This window comes from Protopterus annectens, chromosome 1.part1 (genome assembly GCF_019279795.1).
Source record: "Protopterus annectens isolate FY-2018-M chromosome 1.part1, PAN1.0, whole genome shotgun sequence".
In the NCBI taxonomy this organism is placed as follows: domain Eukaryota; kingdom Metazoa; phylum Chordata; order Ceratodontiformes; family Protopteridae; genus Protopterus; species Protopterus annectens.
In genome coordinates, this window is record NC_056726.1 from 1,370,396,603 (window position 1) to 1,370,418,277 (window position 21,675).

Genomic DNA, 21,675 nt, shown 5'->3' on the forward strand with positions numbered 1-21,675 from the left:
ACAGGACACTAAGGATAACCCCAAGGCTGCTGCAACTGATGGTAGTAAGCGTGTTGTAAATTCCTGGATATGCTCTGGATCACACAAATATTACAAACAACATACCAAACACACACACGTATTGCCAACATACATCCTGACAGGTGCAGTGCAAACCCACCCCCCATAATGCCAAATATCTTTCCCAGCAGACTGCTGCCTCCCTGACATTATGTCAGCCTTACCACAGGATATGTACCCAAAGAGCAGTGTACAACAACAGTGGTTGTTCTCAAGAAAGGTGTCACCTGAATGGATACTAAAAACAACCACCACAGAATCCTCAGAAGCTTGGTCTGCACAGCTATGGAAAGGACCAGCATGTACCGCAGACATAACGATATTGGGGATCTATTGACACCCGACCCTACCCAGTGTGGGTTTATGAACTGCAGACCCCGCCCCTAAACATGTGTGACTCAGTTGAAACAGTAATTGAGGTCACTGATGAGGGCAATGTGGTCCACACAGTGTAGCTGGACCTTGCAAAGCCTTCCATACAATACCCTACGTGTTCAATATAGATATGCTCACCAGCTTATATATACACCCCAATGTCACTAGAGGGGTTGCAAACCAGACCATTGACAGAACTGACATGGTCAGACATGCTGCAGCCATGTCAGACTACAAACCACATATAACAGGTATCCCACAAAGCTTGGTCCTGGGACCTTCCCCGTCTGGTATATATGCCCCATAGGTACAGGCCAACATGTATGAACTGTGCCTGAACATGTTTGCAGAGGACTACAAACCGCCTAACATATCTGACACTCCAGCTGACACAAGCATCCCACAAAAGGGCCACATAGAAACAGACAACCGGTGCCATAGCCATGTCAGCATGTTAAATGGAGAAAACTGTATAGTCAACCTCTGTGGATATACAGTAAGTGACCACCAATTACCACATAGGTGTTAACCCATTACATACTTAACATGTAATGACAGACCTGGGTACACAAGGTGATAGATATCCTGCATTGGACAAACATGTGGCTGTAGTGTTAACAGAAACAATCCATATACCAACCTAATCATGAAGGTTATGACATCTAGATAAGGGAGGTCATTGTGGTTCTGCAGTTATCCTTCATCAGCGCTACAAATGACCACAACAGCCCCTGTGGGGTGTACCTCAGCAGACACCTCCATCAACTGTAAAGTCCACAACAGTACCTCACCAGGAGTATCAAAGAGCTTGAACACATGTAATGTGTTGCCTTATTAAACAGAGTGCAACTCCACACACTGCCATGCTGGCCACCCAGACGCAAGCTGTGCCTGATGTAGAAAGCCATGTCCAAGCTGGAATCAATGAACATGCTGCACCTTGTACATTCTGAATGGCAGTGAGCTATGCACATGAGGGACCTGAACCCCAGCACTGACATACATAGGACAAGCTGTACTGCATTATCCATAACACAGAAGCCACCCCCACGCATGAGTAATCTACCAGTACAGGTTATCCATAGAGTCACTCATTGATTCTCCTCAACAGGAATCTTAATGAGTGGATGGGAGATGGTAGGTTTACCCTGGGTATCAATGTTATGTCACAGGTAGACAGAGGCACAGTATACTAAACAAGACATATGTCATGGCAAATGACACTTACAATGTGTCGAAGGACAAACACACTCTCTGACTAGCATTAGAAATGGCCTAGGGCACATCGGTAGTGTTTGCCAATGTACACCTATGTTGTGGAATACACTACTGATGTTGGATGAGGCTGTTGTAAGTAGTTCATATCTGAACATAATGCAACATGGTCAGATAGGTTCATAGGTTCATAGGTTTATACTAGGCTATCTGCCCTAAGGCAGTTATAAGCCTAGCCCAAAGTTTTGTGGCGTACGCCACCCCTTATATGGAAACAATACTGTGCCCATTAGTTTGTCGTGCCTCTGTCCAGCAGTGACACAAAGACGATCCCCGGGGTAAACCTATGATCTCCCATCCACAGGTCAAGATTCCCCTTAAACAGAGCCAGCGAGGTGCTCTGCCTCACATGGACTGGGATTGTATTCCACAGCATAGGGAGTCTCTGAGTGATAAATCTATCCCTCCAACATGTCCTACTTATATCCCTGCTAAGGTTTAAGTCACTTGCCCTAGTGGTTCTGGTGGATTTGGCGATTTTGAGGTGGAGCATGTCCATTACTTCCTGGTTGGACATGGCCTTGCATGTCAGGCACATGTCACCTCTGAGCAGACGGTATGTGATTGAATAGAGCTGGAGTGTCTTCAATCTGGCAGCATATGACAGATGTTGGAGTCCCTTTATCCTTTTGGTGGGGGACTTTTGGGGTCTCTCCAATTGCTGCAGATGTCGGGTGAGATACATCCAGAATGGGGCATTGTACTCAATCATTGGTCTGATAAGTGAAGAGTACAGGGGAACAATGACCTCACTAGATCTGGATGTGAATCCCTTCCTGATCAGGTGGGCAATGTAGAAGGTCTTTCTAGCCACTTTAGCAATGTGAGTGTCAGAAGAAAGGCCACTGTCAACCTGGGTCCCCAGGTCCATGATAACCTCCTCTGTGCTTAGAGGATTGCCACCTATATGGTAGCTTGGGGTTACCTTGCTTTTCCCGAAGGGTATGGCTATACATGTTTTGGCATTTAACTTCAGGCCATGGCTCTGGCACCAGCTATCAGTTTCTGTGAGTTCCTTCTGAAGGATATCCGTGTCTGATGCACTGTCCACTATGGCACCCAGTTTGCAGTCATCTGCAAACGTTGTCAGCCAAAGTCCTCCCATGTTGGCCTGTACTTCTGAGAAGTAGATGACGAACAATTGGGGGCAAAGGACTGAGCCCTGTGGGACACCACTTGTGGCCGGCTTGGAGTCTGACATAGCGCCAGCAACTCTAACCCTGTGGGTCCTGTCCTTAAGCCAGTTTGCAACCCATCTTCTGACATATGGGTTTACATTTAAGTCGGTAGGTTTTTCTACAATACCCGAGTGGGGTATTGTGTCGAAAGCCTTTGCAAGGTCAAGGTAGGCTGTATGGACTGCCTTTCCCTCAATGGCCTTAGTGACTGTTTTGAAGAAGTCAACCAAGTTCAAAAGGCATGATCTGCCCTTGACCAAGCCAAACTGGGACGGGTCCAATGTCTGCATGTCCCCTATATCTTTGTTTATGAGCTCCATTATGATCCTCTCCATAGCTTTGCAGACTAGACTTGTTAAGCTTATGGGGCAGTAATTACCAGGGTCTGTAGAGGCACCGCCTTTGTGCAGATGTGCACAACTGGACCCTAACCAGGCTGTTGTGCACACTATGGAAATGTAAAGCAGAAGTAGGACTAAAGCCCAGGATACTGTCCACCACAGTGAAAGTACTGAACCACTACACTATACAGTACTGCAGTGTTAGGTCAGTATGAATGGATGTTGATAATTGTATGCAAAGTATCCCATGCAAAACCTGCAGGCACAGTATAATCCCTGTTGTGTTCACACAAAAAGCATTTGGACAGTAACTACACAACATGGCACAGAACACACAACCATAAACTGGAGATATTTGTTGAAGGTCACACTCATCCACAAATGTGATGGGCTGCAGAGTTCAACATATGGAAATCTCACACTGGGCATGCTCACACACTTTGATAAATGAGACATCTTTCACACAACATGCCATGGGAAGGCTGAACTGGGCATGCTCACACACTTGTCCAAATGTTCCTCTTAGCAACTGGGAAAACACACCACAGGATGCTCATTCCCCTTTCTAAACACTGATGATGTCAGCACCCTATAAGTATATCAGGAGAAAAGAAAGCTCCCAGTAATCCGAATAACGCACTCTGCTAATGCGTCCGTCTCTAGTGTCATAACATAGGTAGGGGTTTGAATCCGGCAAGTGTGTGTGAAGGGGGGTAAGTGTGTGTGTACGTGTGAATGAAAGGAACATCCCTTTTGGCAACTGTGAAAACACACCACAGGATGCTCATTCCCCTTTCTAAACACTGATGATGTCAGCACCCTATAAGTATATCAGGAGAAAAGAAATCTCCCAGTAATCCGAATAGTGTGCTCCGCTAATGTGTCTGGCTCCAGTGTCATAACATAGTTAAGTAGGGGTTTGAATCCAGCAAGTGTGTGTGAAGGGGGGCAAGTGTGTATGAAAGGAACATCCCTTTTGGCAACTGTGAAAACACACCACAGGATGCCCATTCCCCTTTCTAAACACCGATGATGTCAGCACCCTATAAGTATATCAGGGGAAAAGAAATCTCCCAGTAATGCGAATAGTGCGCTCTGCTAATGCGCCCATCTCTAGTGTCATAACTAAAGTTAGGTAGGGGTTTAAATCCAGCAAGTGTGTGTGAAGGGGGGTAAGTGCGTATGAAAGAAACATCCCTTTTGGCAACTGGGAAAACACACTACAGGATGCACATACCCCTTTCTAAATGATATCGCAATTATTTATGGCTTTTGATTCCAGACATGTCACGTGTGTTTTGCTCACACAGAATGCCCATGTGTGCGGATTGTTTCTCACAATAATGCATGACATCGATTAAACCAGTTATGGCAATGCACACATGATGTATGTGTGTGCCAAATACACATATGTACCTGTGACCTTCAATAGTTACCATGTGTGATGCCTGCCACATGTGAATACATGGTATTTGCACAGGGTAACATTATGACTGTGGTCTTCTGTGCAGGTGCTGCATGTGGGATGTGTATATACAGTGTGAGATGTAGATGCTATCAACCTAATAGTGAGGGATACACACCTGGTCTGGGGCATATAGTCTACATGTTGTTGATGAACAGGTGCTGCATGTTTTCACCTGTTGTGAGAGTGGTATGACGTTGTTCCATAGCAATGCAGTGACTGCATGCTAACAACCATTCAGCTAGGGTGTTGTAGCTACAGTAATTCATTAGCATTCAGTAATATGTCAGCATTCCTGGTGAGGGTCTGATGCCAACCAAGGTCAGGGTTCTACCAGCCTGTGTCACTTGCTCAGTGAGCCCTTCCATGTTCCCTATCATGTATCCCAGTGAGGGATATCACACATCAGCTGTAGTGGCATGGACAATGACTGAGCCATATGTGTCCATGCATCTGACTGACCAGTATGCTTGTGTTATGTGGTGGACCATAGTGCCCCATGAGCATATCACTGTGACCTTCACCTTGTCCAGCCTGGTGAGCATGACCTCACTGTACTGGACAATAAAAGTACCTAACACAACTGCAGCAGTAGTGTTGTATAGCTGTACAGACTGTGCTTGTTTGGCACACAGTATTTGTGTGCTATGTGTTATGCGTGCTGTGTTCAGGCCTAACATATGCCTGTGTGCCAGCTGCAGAGGTGTCTGCCACTCAGGCAGGATGCTATCCTTAGGCTCCACGAATGGCCCGGTGTGTTTCCGTGCTTGTATTGCTGTCAGTGTAGGTCCACATCAGACTGGTATTGCAGTCACTGTAGTATTTCATGCCACCTGACAGGTTATGCCAGTACTGGGTTCAGAGTGCTTAGTCCACAGTTTGGCCATGTGTTTCCATCTCATACATGTGTTGTACATCCATGGGTAGGGGATAGGGTTGACTGTGTACATGTGGCAGCTGTGACATTACTACATGACTCACATATTCCACAACTGTACCATAGAGGTGACTGACAACTGACCTTTGCACATGCTACCATAGTATTGAGATTGCATTGGTGATTAACAGCACATAGGGCCAATGGTGAACAAGATACATAGGTCCATAGGTGCATACAAGGCTATCTGCCCTAGGGCATTTATACACCTAGCCAGAATGTGTGTGGCTTTCACCATGCATTGCAAATCTATCTTGCTATGCCCTTTTCCAAGGTTAGTATACTGTGCCTCTGTCTAACAGTGACACATAAGTGATACCCAGGGTAAACCTACAATGTCACATCCAGTCATTAATATTTCTCTTGAAGATAGTCACTGAGTGACTCTGCCTAACCTCTATTTGGATAATATTCCAGAATGAAGGGAGCCTCTGAGTTATGAATGTGTCCCTCCAGCATGTCCTATGTATATCACTCCTGAGGTTCAAGTCTTTCCAGCGTGTAGCCTGATGGGATCTGGATATTCTGAGGTGCAGCATGGCCATTAAGTCAGGGTTTGACATGGCTTTATATGTCAGGCACAGATTGCCTATGAAGAGGCAGTATGCCACTGAGTAGAGCTGCTGTTTCTTTAACCAGTCAGTATGTGGCATCTGTTTGAGCCCTTTGATCCTCTTGTTAAGGTACATATGTGGTCTTTCCAGTTGCTGCAGGTGTCTGGTAAGGTGCATGCCGACAGGGGCATTGTAGTCAATTATGGGCATGATGAGGGATGAGTAAAGAGGCACAATGTCCTCCCCTGATCTACATGTGAATCCCTTCATGATGATGTGGCCCATATAAAATGTTTTCCTAACCACTTTGGCCATGTTGTTGTCAAATGAAAGAATGCTATCAACCTGTGTACCCCAAGGTCCATAATTCCTTTGTCTGCACTTAATGGATTAACACATATGTGGTACTTTGTGCTCACTTTGTTTTTGACAAAGGGGATGACTATACACTTTTTGGCATTCAGCTTGAGGCCATGGCTGTGGCAGAAGTCGTGTGTTTCCAAGAGGCCCTTTTGGAGGATGCATGTGTTAGCTGGAGAGTTGATTATGGCGTCCGGTTTGCAGTCATTTGCGACTTGCTCAGCCACAGTACTTCCATGTTGGCCTGTACCTCTGATAAATATATACTGAACAAGACAGATCCCAGGGCTGAGCCTTGTGGGACACCACTTGTAACTGGCTTTGAGGCTGACATGGCTCCAGCAATTCTAACCATGTGTGTTCTGCCCTTGAGCCACTGTGCAATATCTGTAGTGACATAGGGGTTAATAAGTACACTGGTGAGCTTCCCTAGAATGCACAAGTGGGGTGTTGTATCAAAGGCTTATGCAAGGTCCAGGTAGGCTGTATAGACCACCTTCCCCTTGACAGTGGCCTTGGTGACTGTTTCAAAGAAATCAAGCAGGTTTGAGAGGCAGGATCTGCCATTAACAAAGCCAAACTGTGTATGGTGATGTGTCTGTAGGTCCCCAATATCTATATTTATGAGGTTCATGATGATCCTTGCCATAGCTTTGCAGACCAAGCTATTCAGATGTATGGGGCGAATAGTGTCCAGGATCCGTTAAGGCACCACCTGAATGTAGAGGGACCACTGTTGTTGTACGCCACTCTTTGGCCACATATCGTGTAGTAAGGCTGGGATTGAACAGTAGTGTTATGTCTGGGTGTAGCTCTTCTTGGGGTTCATGTAAGACACAGCCTGGGACACTGTCTGGTCCCATTGATGCAGTGTTTATTGCTTTGGAGAGGGCAGCTCTTACCTGAGCATCTGAGATGTCAGTGGGGGCAGCACTCTGCTGGGAGAAATATTTGCCCTTTTGGTGTGGAGGGGGGGAGAAGGTAGCAGTGAACCTGTCCACTAGGATGATGGCAATGTCTGTGTGTTTGGTATTTCGTGTGACATCTTGGACTACCTCTGAGCATATCTGGGTATTAACACCGAGATTCCTAACATAACTACAGAAAGCCTTGTGATTATCCTCAGTGTCTTGTGGAATCTTCTCTCAAAGATGGCCTTAGACAATCTTATGAGTGCCTGTATTTGTCTTCTAATACTCATCAGTGATGCCTTCACATTTTGGGAGTTCGTTGTATCATGTAGTAGCTTCATCCTTCTATTGTATAGTTTGTTTATGGCTGGTGTCCAGCACACAGGACGTCTGCCTTTGGAGGATTGGGTCTTGCTTTCATTTGGGATTGCATGATCCATGCATTCCTGAATGTGTCCATAGAATGGCTTTATACAGGTATCTGCAGTCTGGTCCATATTTTCAACAGGCCTGGGGGCTTTGAAGGTTTCCACATCATTTATGAGGAGTGTGAACATGCTTGACATGAGTTGTTGACTGACGTCCCGCCCTCCAGAGTGAGCAAGGTGAGGGTCACATTTAGCTACCTGTCGGGTGGTAGAATGTGCCACATAACACAAGCACTCAGGTCACTCCACAGCAAGTACAAGTATGAAGCAGTCATTGTCCATGCTGGTGTGAACAACCTGAGACGTACCTCCCTGGACCACATGGAAAGAGACTCAGAGGAGCTCTTACATCACCCTCTCAAATTCAGGAATCCCACACAGCCTTCATGACGACACAGGAGAGTATAGATTTCTCTGCAAACACCATCATACTGGGTGACGTCAACTACCCAAACATAGACTGTGAACATTACTCAAGCCACAATACCCAAGCTCTAGGGTTCCCATAGTTCAGAAACTCTTTAGCTATGGAACAGGTAGTCAACATTCCCACAAGAGGGGCAAATATACTAGACCTGATCATCACAAACATGAGTACAAAATGCTCACCACTTGAAGTATATCCCTCATTGTTGCAATCGAACCATATACTAATCACACTGGAGTACTGGATCCCCCACATATGCATACCTCAAACACATCAATGTGTGTGGGGAATGCCCCTATTAGCAACTGTGACAGTACACTACAGGATGCAGATTCCCCTTTTGATACACTGATGATGTCAGCACTCTATAACTATATTACCTGCATTAAAGTTCTCCAGTAATTCATATAGCGCGCTCTGCTAATGAGTCTTCCTCCAGTGTCATAACATAGTTAGTTAGGGGTTTGAATCCTGCAAAGGGAATGTATGCGTGTGAGTGGGGTTTGTGTGTGTGCATAATGCTTTGAGGGAAAAGTGCCTTTTGCCAACTGGGAGAACACACTACAGGGTGCACATCCCTCTTCCTAAACACAGATGATGTCAGCACCCTCTAAGTACAGCATTAGAAAGGATTTCTCTCACTAATGCAAATAGCACATTCTGCTAATGTGTCTGTCTCTAGTGTCATAACACAATTAGGTAGGGGTTTGAATCTTGCAAATGGAAAGTATGTGTTTTAGTGTGGGTGGGGTTAGTGTGTGTGCACAATGCTGGGGGTGGGATGTGGCTTTTGCCAAATGGGGCTATGCACTGCAGGGTGCACATTTCCCTTAACAAACAGTGATGTTGACAGCACCCTATACAAACAACATGACAACAGACAACTGCCGGTACTCAGTATAGTGCTACATGCTACTGTAACACGCACATGTACCAGAATATACCTAGATAGTGTTTTGAAGCCTGAATGTGGCAAGTGTGTGGATGTGGGATGTTTCTGTGTGTGCATTTCCGTATGGAAAACATGTTTGATGTGGTAATCAGGGTACCACAGTACCTGATGCACATTACACTTTTAAACTAATGAGGTTGCCTGCACCCTGTGAGTACAGGTAGAGAGGAGGAAATCGGTAGTAATCCACATAGTGCACTTTTCAAATGTGTACCTGTCATGTATCGACAGCTACTCATGTAAGGTAATAAATAATGGAAATGGCAGGTGAGCGTGTGCATGTGTGGGGGTAGCAGGGTGTGTGTAAATGCATGTGTGACAGAACAGATACATATAGCTGAATCTACATAACAGCACATGATGCACATTCCCATAGTCAATGGCAGCATGTGATGGTGTGCAGCTGGTACACTTTGGTAAGTAGTATGGGTGCAGATAACAATTCAGGACATTCATACAGTTACTGAAGCAGGAATGCTGGGATATACACACAATCATAGTGGAACAGTGAACAGTTACCAACATGTTACTACTTATACACATCTATGTAGTCACCCTGTGCATCAGCAACGTGTTTACCTTTTCCTGCACTGATGTTGTAGTATGCAGGAGGTGGCACAGTGTCATCATATGCACAGGGTGTGGGTTAGGTATGCCCAAGCCAGCCACTGGTACCACCAGTTGACATGTGTGTGTATGTGTGTTTGTGAGGGGCAGCAGTACAGGGTGGACCAGTGTTTGTGCAGTATGTGTGTGTATGTGTTTGCCCTAGGTGTTACATTTCTGCATGTGTGTAAGCATGCACACAGTCCCACATAATGACTGCCATGTACAGGGTTTTGTGGACAGCCACAGACTGCACCTGTCAGGTCATCCAGATCAGTGTCTGTGGGCACAGACACGGTACCTGTGTCTGGCAGGGGTGCTACGGACCGCATCCGGTACTAACCCAGACTGGGTACTGTCATTGGAAGCAGGGGGGTGTTGACTGGACACAGTTCCCTGTTGGGACTGTCCAGAGCCACGTGCACGTGGTCTCCTGGGGTGTCCTGATGACAGCACAGACCCAGCATTGCTGGGGCTGATGCTGGCACTTGAGGTGCGTGAGTGGGCCTGTTGTCGTCCGCGGCCACTGCCAGCTGGTGCTGTTGCCGGCATACGGCCACGTCGACGCCGCAAATGCACACCATCGCCCTGGCCCATGGACATCTGGTTGTGGAGCAGCTGTTGTATGTCCCCACAACGTCTGTCAACGACATCTGTGAAATCAAACTCCCATACTGCCACACGCTCAGGAGACCTGAACCTTAGCACTGACATAAATAGGACATGCTGAAGGGACATATTCCTAACCCAGAGGCTCCCTTCACTCTGTAATGAACTCACAGTACAGGTTAGGCAGAGTTCCTCATTGACTCTCTTCCATAGGGATCTGGATGAGTGGATGGAGATCATAGTTGTACCCCGGGTATCACTTCTATGTCACTGTTAGACAGAGGCCCAGTATACTAACCTCGGAAAAGGGCATAGCAACATACATTTTAATTGGGTGGCAAAAGACAAACACATTCTACTAGGCTTATCAATGCCCTAGGGCAGATAGCCTAGTATGAACCTATGAACCTATGTGTACTGCTATAGTACTTCTGCCATATGTTGCATGTGTGTGTGCTGTGGGGGATGCACAGGTAATGGCCAGATATTTCTGCACAGGCAACACGTCTGAAACACTCTGGGTGTTCATCCCTACATACTGTATGTGTGTTGCCATCCAACCCTGTGATGTGGACACACATTACTCAGCCTGGATATACATATCCCAACAACACCACAAGCACAGTACACAACCTTGCTATGTATGCATGTAATTACATGGTTATTCACTAGTTAGGACTGTGATGCTATCCATGCAGCCCACTGGGCCAGTGGAAGCCACAACACTCACTGCTGGCCCCTTTGCAAAAGCTTACCACAGACATCCAACATAGTGCATGTAATGTGCACACACATATCTAACCCAGACCGTATGCACACCACTTATTTATCCTGTCCAGTGGACTACAGATACAGGCACATTGTATAACAATAGCAGGAGGCTACTGCAGCACAGGGCAGATTCACATGAAGGCAAGGTATCTGTGGTCAGCAGTGGTAAGATGCTTCACATTCACCAAATGCACGGATATTGGCAACATTGTTGCAGACAGTTTAGGTGCAGGTATCCCCCCCCATTCTCCTACACAAGTGGAATTAGTTATCACAGATGACTGTAACCTCCCTATCAGCTCACATGTCCAGGTGAGGGCCACCCTCAACATTGCAGAACACACAGCATCACTGTTACAAAATGGTATCCCTGGATGTGTGATACGTTCACCCCTAGAGGACATAGCACCACATTACAGACTGATATTAAACCCTGGCCATACTACAGGATATGTACCTGAACAGTGCCATACATACACAGTGGTCCCACACCAATGAGGAGGAACCTCTACTGACCCTGGGAACTACTACATCATATGCATAACTGGCCTTGTGTTCTAAGCTATGGAAGTTTTAAGTATGGATGACATGTACAGCAATATTACATATGTATATATATATCAGGACTATGTACACACAACCTATCTCATGGACATACCTATAGATAGTGAACTATGATACATTTGGAGGTTTTACAGTAAACACAGTATTAACCTGCTACTTTGATTTACCTGTGTTTGTGTCAGCTGTTGCTGTGTCAGTGGTGCTACTTGCTGTTTGCTGCTGCTGGTTTTGTTGCTGGCTGGCTTTATTTCTTTTTTTTTGTCTCTCTCTGTCTCTCTCTCTCTCTCTTTCTCTGTCAGTTTTGTGCAATGAATGTATTGCATGTGTGGAGTGTGAGTACTGGATGCTTTTGTAGGTATCTGCATAGGTCCTTGTGATGGCCTCTGCACCAATTGTAAGGCAGCATTTGCTAATTGCATGCAGCCAGTTGTGTACTGATTGCATGTCTCATTGTGATTTCAGGACAGTGCTATAAAAGGGTATGTGAGATAGGCATTGCCCTTTCAGATTGTAAGGGCGTGGACCATGCTGGTATACTGTTGACAGTGTTCTGTGAGTGTGAAGGTTAGTACGTCTCTCATGCTTCATGCTGTATTGTAAATTCAGGTTGCTGCATTTCTCTCACCTGTTCCCTGTAGTGAGTTTGTATGCATACTGACACCTACAACTATATTTCATATGTATTGATATATATATATATATATATATATATATATATATATATATATATATATATATGTATATATGTACATGTACATACTTTCATATATGTACATTAGCTGACATTATCGGGTACAAGCTAACAATTAGCAGGGCTGTTTCTGTTAACACTAAACTAGTATGGGAATCCAGTAATTGGGACAGTAAAAGTCTGCCTGACATGCTTTGAGTAGTACACATCCTATATTGCCTTTATCTTCATTCCTACTATTACATGTTCTACTTATTTTAGCACTATATTCCTGTATGAGAGTCATGGCTTACTGGTAGGTCATACAGACTAGTGATACGATGGTCTTGTGGTAGGGCCTACTAGTATGCTTATATTTTGCTTTCAAATTGAGTACAGGGCCTATCAATCAAAGTGCAGGAGGCACCTTTAAGCAGTTAAAGGGGTTAGTAGGTCTCACAGGAGTCAGGCTGTGTTGCAGATTCTGGTTGCTGCATTTATCTTCACTGTTTCCTGTAGTGAGTGTGTATGGATACTGACACCTACCACTATATTTCATATGTATTAATATATATATATATATATATATATATATATATATGTATATATATATATATATATATATATGTGTATGTGTACATATACATACTTTCCTATATGTATATTACCTTACATTATTATGTACAAGCTAACAATTAGCAGGGCTGCTTCTGTTAACACTAAACTAGTATGGGAATCCAGTAATTCGGGCATTAAACATCTACCTGACATGCTTTGGGTAGTACACATCCTATATTGCCTTTATATTGATTCCTACTATTACATGTTATATTTATTTTAGCACTATAGTCTTGTATGAGAGTCATGGCTTAGTGGTAGGTCATACAGACTAGTATTACAGAGGTCCTGGGTTCGAGACTGACAGTTGGAATTTATTTTTCTTTCGAAATGAGTACAGGACCTGTCAATCAAAAGTGCCAAAGGCACTTTTAAGCACTTAAAACCAGGTCTGCGCTCGTTTGCGCGGAGCTCACGCATGCGCACTGGCGTTTAGCTCTGCGCACACAAGCGCACACCCGCGCTATTTTCTTTAAAAGAAAAGAAAAACGGGTGACAGGAAAGTGGTGAAAAAGGGGTCACAAAGAGGGTAAAACAGTAGGGAAACAAGCTTGGAATATGCAGGAAGGATGTAGGTGAGGCCCATAGCTGCCCATGTCTTTCTCAGCAACATCTGTGCATTTGTATGCAATTTGGTGTGACATTTGGAACCTTCCACCCCTGAGAGAGGTGTCCGGACAACATTAATACCTGTTGTACAGCCAATTGTAATTAACAGTTTCGATGTCCAGTGGACATGTGTGCAACGTGGACAGCTATGTATGGGGCGTATTTTTTTTGTGGGTACAGAGTGCCCTTTTTTTTCTTTTATATCAGGTGAGAGTGGTATGTCAGGTGAAGGTAGTCGGCATAGCTGGGGAGGTAGGTTGGGTAGGTTAACAGACAAGACAGACAAGACGCATACAGGGGCAGTGTATGACACATGTGGGGGGATTACACAATTGACGGGGACGGAGATTGGGATATCCAGGGCACATGAGCCCACAGATGGCAACAGTGGAACTGATATCCCCACCCATAGGCAGTTGCCACTGTTCCTTCACAGCCCAGGATGGGGCTGTGCTGGGGGCTGTGCAGGCGGGACAACGGGCATGCCCGTAAGCTGTGCCACTCGGGCCTCGAGCTGGCGTAGGGGCCCAAGAACAGAGTCTTGGATCTCCCTTCGCACCACAGACCGGACACCTTGGAGGGTGAGTGGACGAGCTCCTCCGGCCACCCTTGCAGAGGGGGTACGGGCCCCATCCCCTGCAGCGCTTCCACCCGAAGGTGGCACAGGGCCACCGGAGGAGGGTCCAGCCTGGGCACTAGTGCCAGGTGCAGTCGCCAGCTGAGGTGGGAGAGGTGGGTCCACTGGGACCTGCCTTCCCAAGCGTTCTAGGTTTGTGAGTATGTTATGTTAGTTTGGGTTAGTGGCATATTATTCCATTCAAATTAGTTGTAACAGCATGCAATGGTATTCCCATTAAACAAACACCCAGATATTAACACCATTGAACAATGGGCATATCAATATCACATGCATTATTTGAATGGAAATACACAATCAAATAACATGCAGGGTTGATTAATGGCAACAGGCCATCAGGTTTGAAGGTATGAACAGGGTACATGCAACAACAGACATGCATATATTTTTGAAACAGGACAAATGTCCATGGTTAATGAAATGTTCACATACCAATATTTAGTGAGTGTTTTAATTTGCAATTATAGGGTGGGGTAGAGAAAGAAAATGATGACACATTCATAAATTACAGATTGATATACATTTGTAATAGGAACACAATTAACTTGTGGGTGATAGTTTCAAAATGATTTTTAATTGACTGTCATGCCAAACCCGTTACAGATACATCACTATCCTAGTTATTTTGAATTTGATCAGATACATCATCCTGCTACACTTTGATGACAGAGCAGTGGACAACTATGGATGTTTAGTATGTCAGACAATCATTCATTCTATCTGCAAATTGTTGACTGTCATCACCATATACAGATTTTGGCCTGAACATTCAAGATTCAGACACACTGACATCAGTTTGGGATGTTAAGTTTTAATTCCCACATGCATTTAGTTCTGTAGAACCACACTGATGCCTATATATTCAGGAGTTATTATTACTTTATTCATTGATACACGACCCTTTCTGTCACTCTCACACATCCTGCAATTTCACAGTTCAGGTTGTTACTTCTAGGCTTTGTTCACATATTAGACCTGTGGTGATTCCAGCACTTTCCAGCAGCCTCACTTCTGTCATGATTCAGCATTTCAACAGGGGATATATCTCACATGTGATTACCTCAGATTCTGAAGCTGTACTCTTGAGACTACTGCAGGTTATACTGCATTTAATTAATGGTGGGACATCTGTATTACAGCACTATTTATTTCTGTCAATTATATTTCCAGTTACACTTGCATACTGATAAACTTGTTGCAGCCATACCTGCAGACTTTCACTTGTTGCTTGCACATTCTATTACTTTTAATCAATACACTGCAGTGTTCTGCTACATGCTACACTATAATATTTATTTACAAGTACTAGGTGGGGTTACTAACCTGCATGGTGGCGCAGCCGCGCCAGCCTGCGGTCATGTGCCTGTCGATTCATAGAGCGGACACCTGCAGCTGTAATACAAAATGAGTAATATTGGACTACACATCTCCATGGTATCAGCTAGTTGAATTCCTTACATACATAAGTAAAATGTAACTTACTCAGTAGTGGGGCGTTGGGCATATCCCGGGCCTCCTGGATCCATTGGGTCAACTGGTTTTCTTTACGTCGCTTCAGGTCCGCATGGTGGTGATGGACCTGCTCACCAGTACGTGGAATCCCAGTTGCACTAGTGAGATCATGAGCCAACTGGCCCCATGCCTCCGCCCTGTATGCTCCCCATGAGACGTGGCCCTGCATGCGTTGGGCCTCATGATGGTGAACTAGGAGCCAGACCATGTATCTGGACTCCTCAATGCCCCACCGCTGTGCTCGAAAGCAACGTCCCTCCCCTACTCCACTCATTCTGCCTGCAGGTCTATTCTACAATCGTTTATGCTGTGTATTCCCGCCTATGGGGCTTATATATGCCGATTTTCCCACACATTTCTATGATTGGCTGTTTTGGAATTGTATCTACTTCACAGAAACTGCTTTATCATGCTCCATTCTGGATTATATCCTATATATATGCTATTTCTGCATTTCTAAGTACTGCTGTCATGGCTTAGTGGTTTAGTACCTTGACTCTAATGCATGGTATCCTGGGTTCGAATCTGACCACTAATTTTTAATTTTCATGACTGTCTAGAAATGAGTTGAGGACCTGTCAATCAAACATGCCAAAAGCACTTTTAAGCACTTAAAACCAGGTCTGCGGTCGCATGCGCACCGGCGGTTACCTTGTGGGCGTGGCGCGCACCTCCGCGCAAACGGTGTGTGCTGGGATAAACCTTAATTGGCTAGTAACACACATGTTCAGCTAAGCACAGCTAGTTGCACAAAGTTTGAGCCTGTTAAACCGGTGCTTAGCTACGGGCAAGCAATTTGCAGCCTTAGAAACACTACTCAGCTACGGGCACTCTGTCTCACAGCAGCTTAGCTATCAGTACATTTCTAAATATTTTATTATTGTATTACTTGAAAATATATGCTCCATTTCATTCCATTTTACAAAAGGAAATACTTTTACATTTGTACAATACTGTCAGGGGCCTTTTTAGTGCTTATTTACAAAAAAAAAAAAAAAAGGTTGTTGTGTGGGCTCGAACTTTGCCTGCCTTCTCTTAAGCCGACAACTCTACCGCTATGCTATTACTTCTTGGCTTGCTTTGCATATTTAGTTCTTATATCCTTTTCCACTGACTGCTAACTGCAGTTGCGCTTGTAGCACACCAAGCACACAGTAGCAAACATTTACGGGGTTTAAAAAAATAAAACAGTTTTTATTTTCATTTTATAACATCTGTTCACTTTTTACATTGCTGGTCTGTGGGGGCATGTGTTGTGTAGTGTGTTTATTCACATTTCCATGGCCTCTCTCGTAGCTGTTTACTTTCAGCCATTCTAGCCTTCCGGGGGCGTGTCCGCTTGCAGGGCTTAGCCTATGGACACGCCCCATACTGTCTTACACGGACCATGTAAGAGTTACGGTGTGATTCAGCATGCCTCATGCACCTCATGCATATGCATGACATGCTGACATCACACCGTTTAACTGCAGCCTCCGTGTAAGAGTTATAACTCTTACACGGAAGCTTCCTGAATCTGGCCCAGAGTGTTACATTATAAAGGTGCTAAAACTTTGAATGCTTAGAAAATTGAGTAATTATTTTTATAGAAACACCATTATTTGGACCAGGACACAAATGCTTTCTTGAAAGAGATATACAGCAGTTTGAGCAAAAACTAGACATTGACATTCCTGTTCAGTGAATGGAGAATACACTTACTATGCATTTGGAACACATTTGCCATTACTGCAACTTGTCACTGGGAAATAAGGCTGTTCTGCCAGAAAAAGTATACAGTCATAAGCTGTGACTCATCATTATGGTCGGCATATGTCAAGGGAGGTGGCAGGATATAGAAAGCACTGAAGTGTGAAGTGTGAATGCTATTCAAATCATGAGCTATACAGCTCCTCAAAATGCAAAGAATTCACAGCTTAGGCTAAAGCAATGATGTATATCATTGTATAAAACAGCTAAATGTCTAGCTGTCTTTCTATGTCACCATGGCCTTGTGGTTTACATTGTCATCTCACTTTTTGATATAAAACAAAAAAGATAATTTTATTCTTTAAGAATAGACTGACATTTATTGTAACTGGAATAAAAGCACGTTAATAACAGTTAAAAATTGTATGCTCTTGCTGGTTGTCATTAACAGCTGATGAAGGTTGGGAAGAATACACTAGAAACATTGGTACAACCTATGTTATTTCTAGTTCTATTTTTTTAGTAAATTATTTTGTTTCCTGCTATCACTTTGTGACCTGACATAATTTTTCACTACCAATAGGCTATGGTGACCTAGCAAGAGTTCTTTTCTTACCAAAATGCTACAACTTTGTTTCAGCACTCTTCAACAAATCTTGTTTCAAATCTATGTGACCACCCTCTCCTCCTCCCAACAAGCTCAAATATATGTGAGAGATGCAACTATATAGCCAAACTGGAGGCTGAGCTCTCAACCCAGTACTGGTGCAGTCAGTCAGGAGGAGAAGGTAACCACACACACCATAAATGCAGTCTCACAGACCTATCGCAACAGCAAATCAAACACATAAACACAAAAAAACATACTCGGAGGCTCTAAACAAAAATCTGCCCAAGCAGCAGAGACCTCCAAAGCAGACATCCAAGCAACCGCTACCCCACAACAATACCCATATATCACATATTTCACAAAGTCAGTGTGCCACACAGTCACAGCCCTTAAGGCTAAACAACACACCTAATACACTTGTAATAGGTGACTCTATTGTCAGACACACTGACGTCCCACTCACCAGGCTGAACAAGGAGAAGGTACTGTAAGCTGCCTGTCAGGTGCCAGGATCTGCCACATAACAAAAGCACTCAGGTCACTCCAAAGCAAGTACAAATATGACTCCGTCATTGTCCATGATGATTTGAATGACCTGAGATGTACCTCCCTGGACTACATGAAAAGAGACATAGAGGAGCTCTCCGATCATATAGCCTAGACCGGTATAACGCTGACCTTGAGTAGCATGTTACCCTCACCAAGAATGATGTCACAGTATAAAGACAAAATGATCAATTTTAACAATTGACTAAAGTATCGGTGTCATTCAAAGGGGATCCATTGTCTGTCAGCCTGGGATGACATGCTCGACAAGCCACGTTGCTTCGCTAGTGATGGCTTGCACCTGTCGAATATTGGCTAAGGCTCTTGCCACCCCTATAGTGCCTTTTTTAGGCAAGGCTCAAAAGACAAACCCACCTCCATAGACAACACAAGGAAAAAAAAACTAAAGGTAATGCTGCTCAATGCCAGAAGTCTAAACCTCAAGATGCACGCACTCGAGGCTCTCCTCAGTATGGATAATATCGATATCTGTGCAGTAACAGAAACCTGGTTCAAGGCTCCCGAGAGCACCCCAGCACTACCAGGTTATACCTCATACATGCTTTTTGGCCCCAAAACTCGGACCGAACCACAAAAGCAGGGGGAGTATCCAAATTCATCAAAGATACCCACACTGCCAGGTTAGTGGCACTGTACAAAGCATCAGAGACCATCCAAGTGCAACTAGCAGTGGGCAAAACTGCCTTTCAGTTTGTAGCCTACTACAGACCACCCTCCCAAACTCAGGAACCCCACTCAGCTTTCCTGAGAACACTGGAGAATATGAAGGCCTCTCCAAACACCATCATATTGGGTGACTTCAACTACCCAAACATAGACTGGGAGCACTACCCAAGCCCCAACACCCTCGCCCAATGGTTCCTAGAATTTATAAACTCAAATGCTATGGAACAACTGGTCACCTCTCCCACAAGAGGGGAAAACATATTGGACCTGATCATCACCAACATGGGGACTCTATGTTCCATACCAAAGGTATACCCCTCATTGGTAAGATCTGACCATAAATTAATCTCACTGGACATCCATATCCCGTCCCCACCCCCAGCTAAGGAAACCACAGTGAAGAACTTCTCAAAAGCAAACTTCACACTTCTTAAAACCAAGGTGGAATCCTTCAAAGCCCCTGGACCAGTGGAAAATACGGCCCAAACCGCAGAATCCTTTACAAACGCATTCTATGGACACCTACAGGAATGCATGGATCGTGCTATCCCAAATAAAACCAAGACTCACTCCTCCAAAGGCAGGAGACCTGTCTGGTGGACCCCAGCCATAAATAAGCTATACAACAGAAGGAGGAAGCTACTACATGATAGAGCAAAATCCCAAAAAGGGAAGGCATCTCTGATCAGTACTAGCAAGAAACTACAATCCCTCATAAAATTATCTAAGGCCAGCTTCGAAAGAAAAATTGCACAAGATGCTAAAGATAATCACAAGGCCTTCTTTAGTTATGTCAGGAACCTGGGTGGCAACTCCCAGATATGCTCTGAGTTAGTGCAAAATGACAAAAAATACACTGAACCCACAGACATTGCCAACATCCTGGCAGACAGGTTCAGTGCTAACTTCTCCCCCCCTTCCCCCCCAAAAGAGCAAATGTCTATCCCAACAGAGTGTAGCCTCTCTGACATCACAGATGCACAGGTGAGAGCTGCCCTCTTCAAAGCAAAAAACACAGCATCAATGGGACCGGACGGTGTCCCGGGCTGCGTCTTACATGAGCTCCAAGAAGAACTGAACCCTCACATAAATTCACTGTTCAATCTCAGCCTTACTACAGGATATGTACCCAAGGAATGGCGTACAGCAACAGTGGTCCCACTCCACAAAGGTGGTGCCACAACGGACCCCGAAAACTATTGCCCTATAAGCCTAACTAGCCTGGTCTGAAAAGCTATGGAGCGTATCATCGTGGAACTCATAAACAAAGACATTGGTAATCTCCAAACACTGGATCCTACCCAATTCAGCCTTGTTAAGGGCAGATCTTGCCTCTTGAACCTGGTCGACTTCTTTGAAACAGTCACCAAGGCCATAGATGAAGGGAAGGAAGTCCACACAGCCTACCTGGACCTCACAAAAGCCTTTGACACAATACCCCACTCGGGCATCATAAATAAGCTCACCAGCTTAAATATCAACCCCTATGTCACAAGATGGGTTGAAAACTGGATCAGGGATAGAACCCACATGGTCAGAATTGCACGTGCCATGTCAGACTCTAAACCAGTTACAAGTGGCATCCCACAAGGCTCAGTCCTGGGACCTCTCTTGTTCGGTATATATTTCTCTGAGGTACAGGCTAACTCGGGAGGACTATGGCTGACCAAATTCGCAGATGATTGCAAACTGGGTGCCATAATCGACTCACCGACTGACACAAGCATCCTCCAAAAGGGTCTCACAGAAACGGATAACTGGTGCCAGAGCCATGGCCTAAAGCTAAATGCCAAAAAGTGCATAGTCATCCTCTTTGGGAAAAACAAAGTGCCCACAAATTACCATATAGGTGGTAATCCATTAAGTACGGAAGAAGTAATTAGGGATTTGGGGACCCAAGTAGATAGCAATCTCTCCTTTGACAATCACGTTGCCAAAGTGGTTAGAAAGACCTTATATATATAGCCCACCTTATCATGAAAGGGTTCACATCTAGATCAAGAGAGGTCATTGTGCCCCTCTACTCATCACTCATCAGGCCCATAATTGAATACAATGCCTCATTTGGGATGTACCTTACCTGACACCTGCAGCAACAGGAAAGACCCCAAAGGTATCTCACCAAGAGGATCAAGGGACTCAAACAGATGCCCTACGCAGTTAGGCTAAAGAAACCCCAGCTCTACTCAGTTGCTTACTGCCTACTCAGAGGCGATCTGTGCCTGACGTATAAAGCCATGTCCAAACCAGAATTAATGGACATGCTCCACCTCAGGAAATCCAA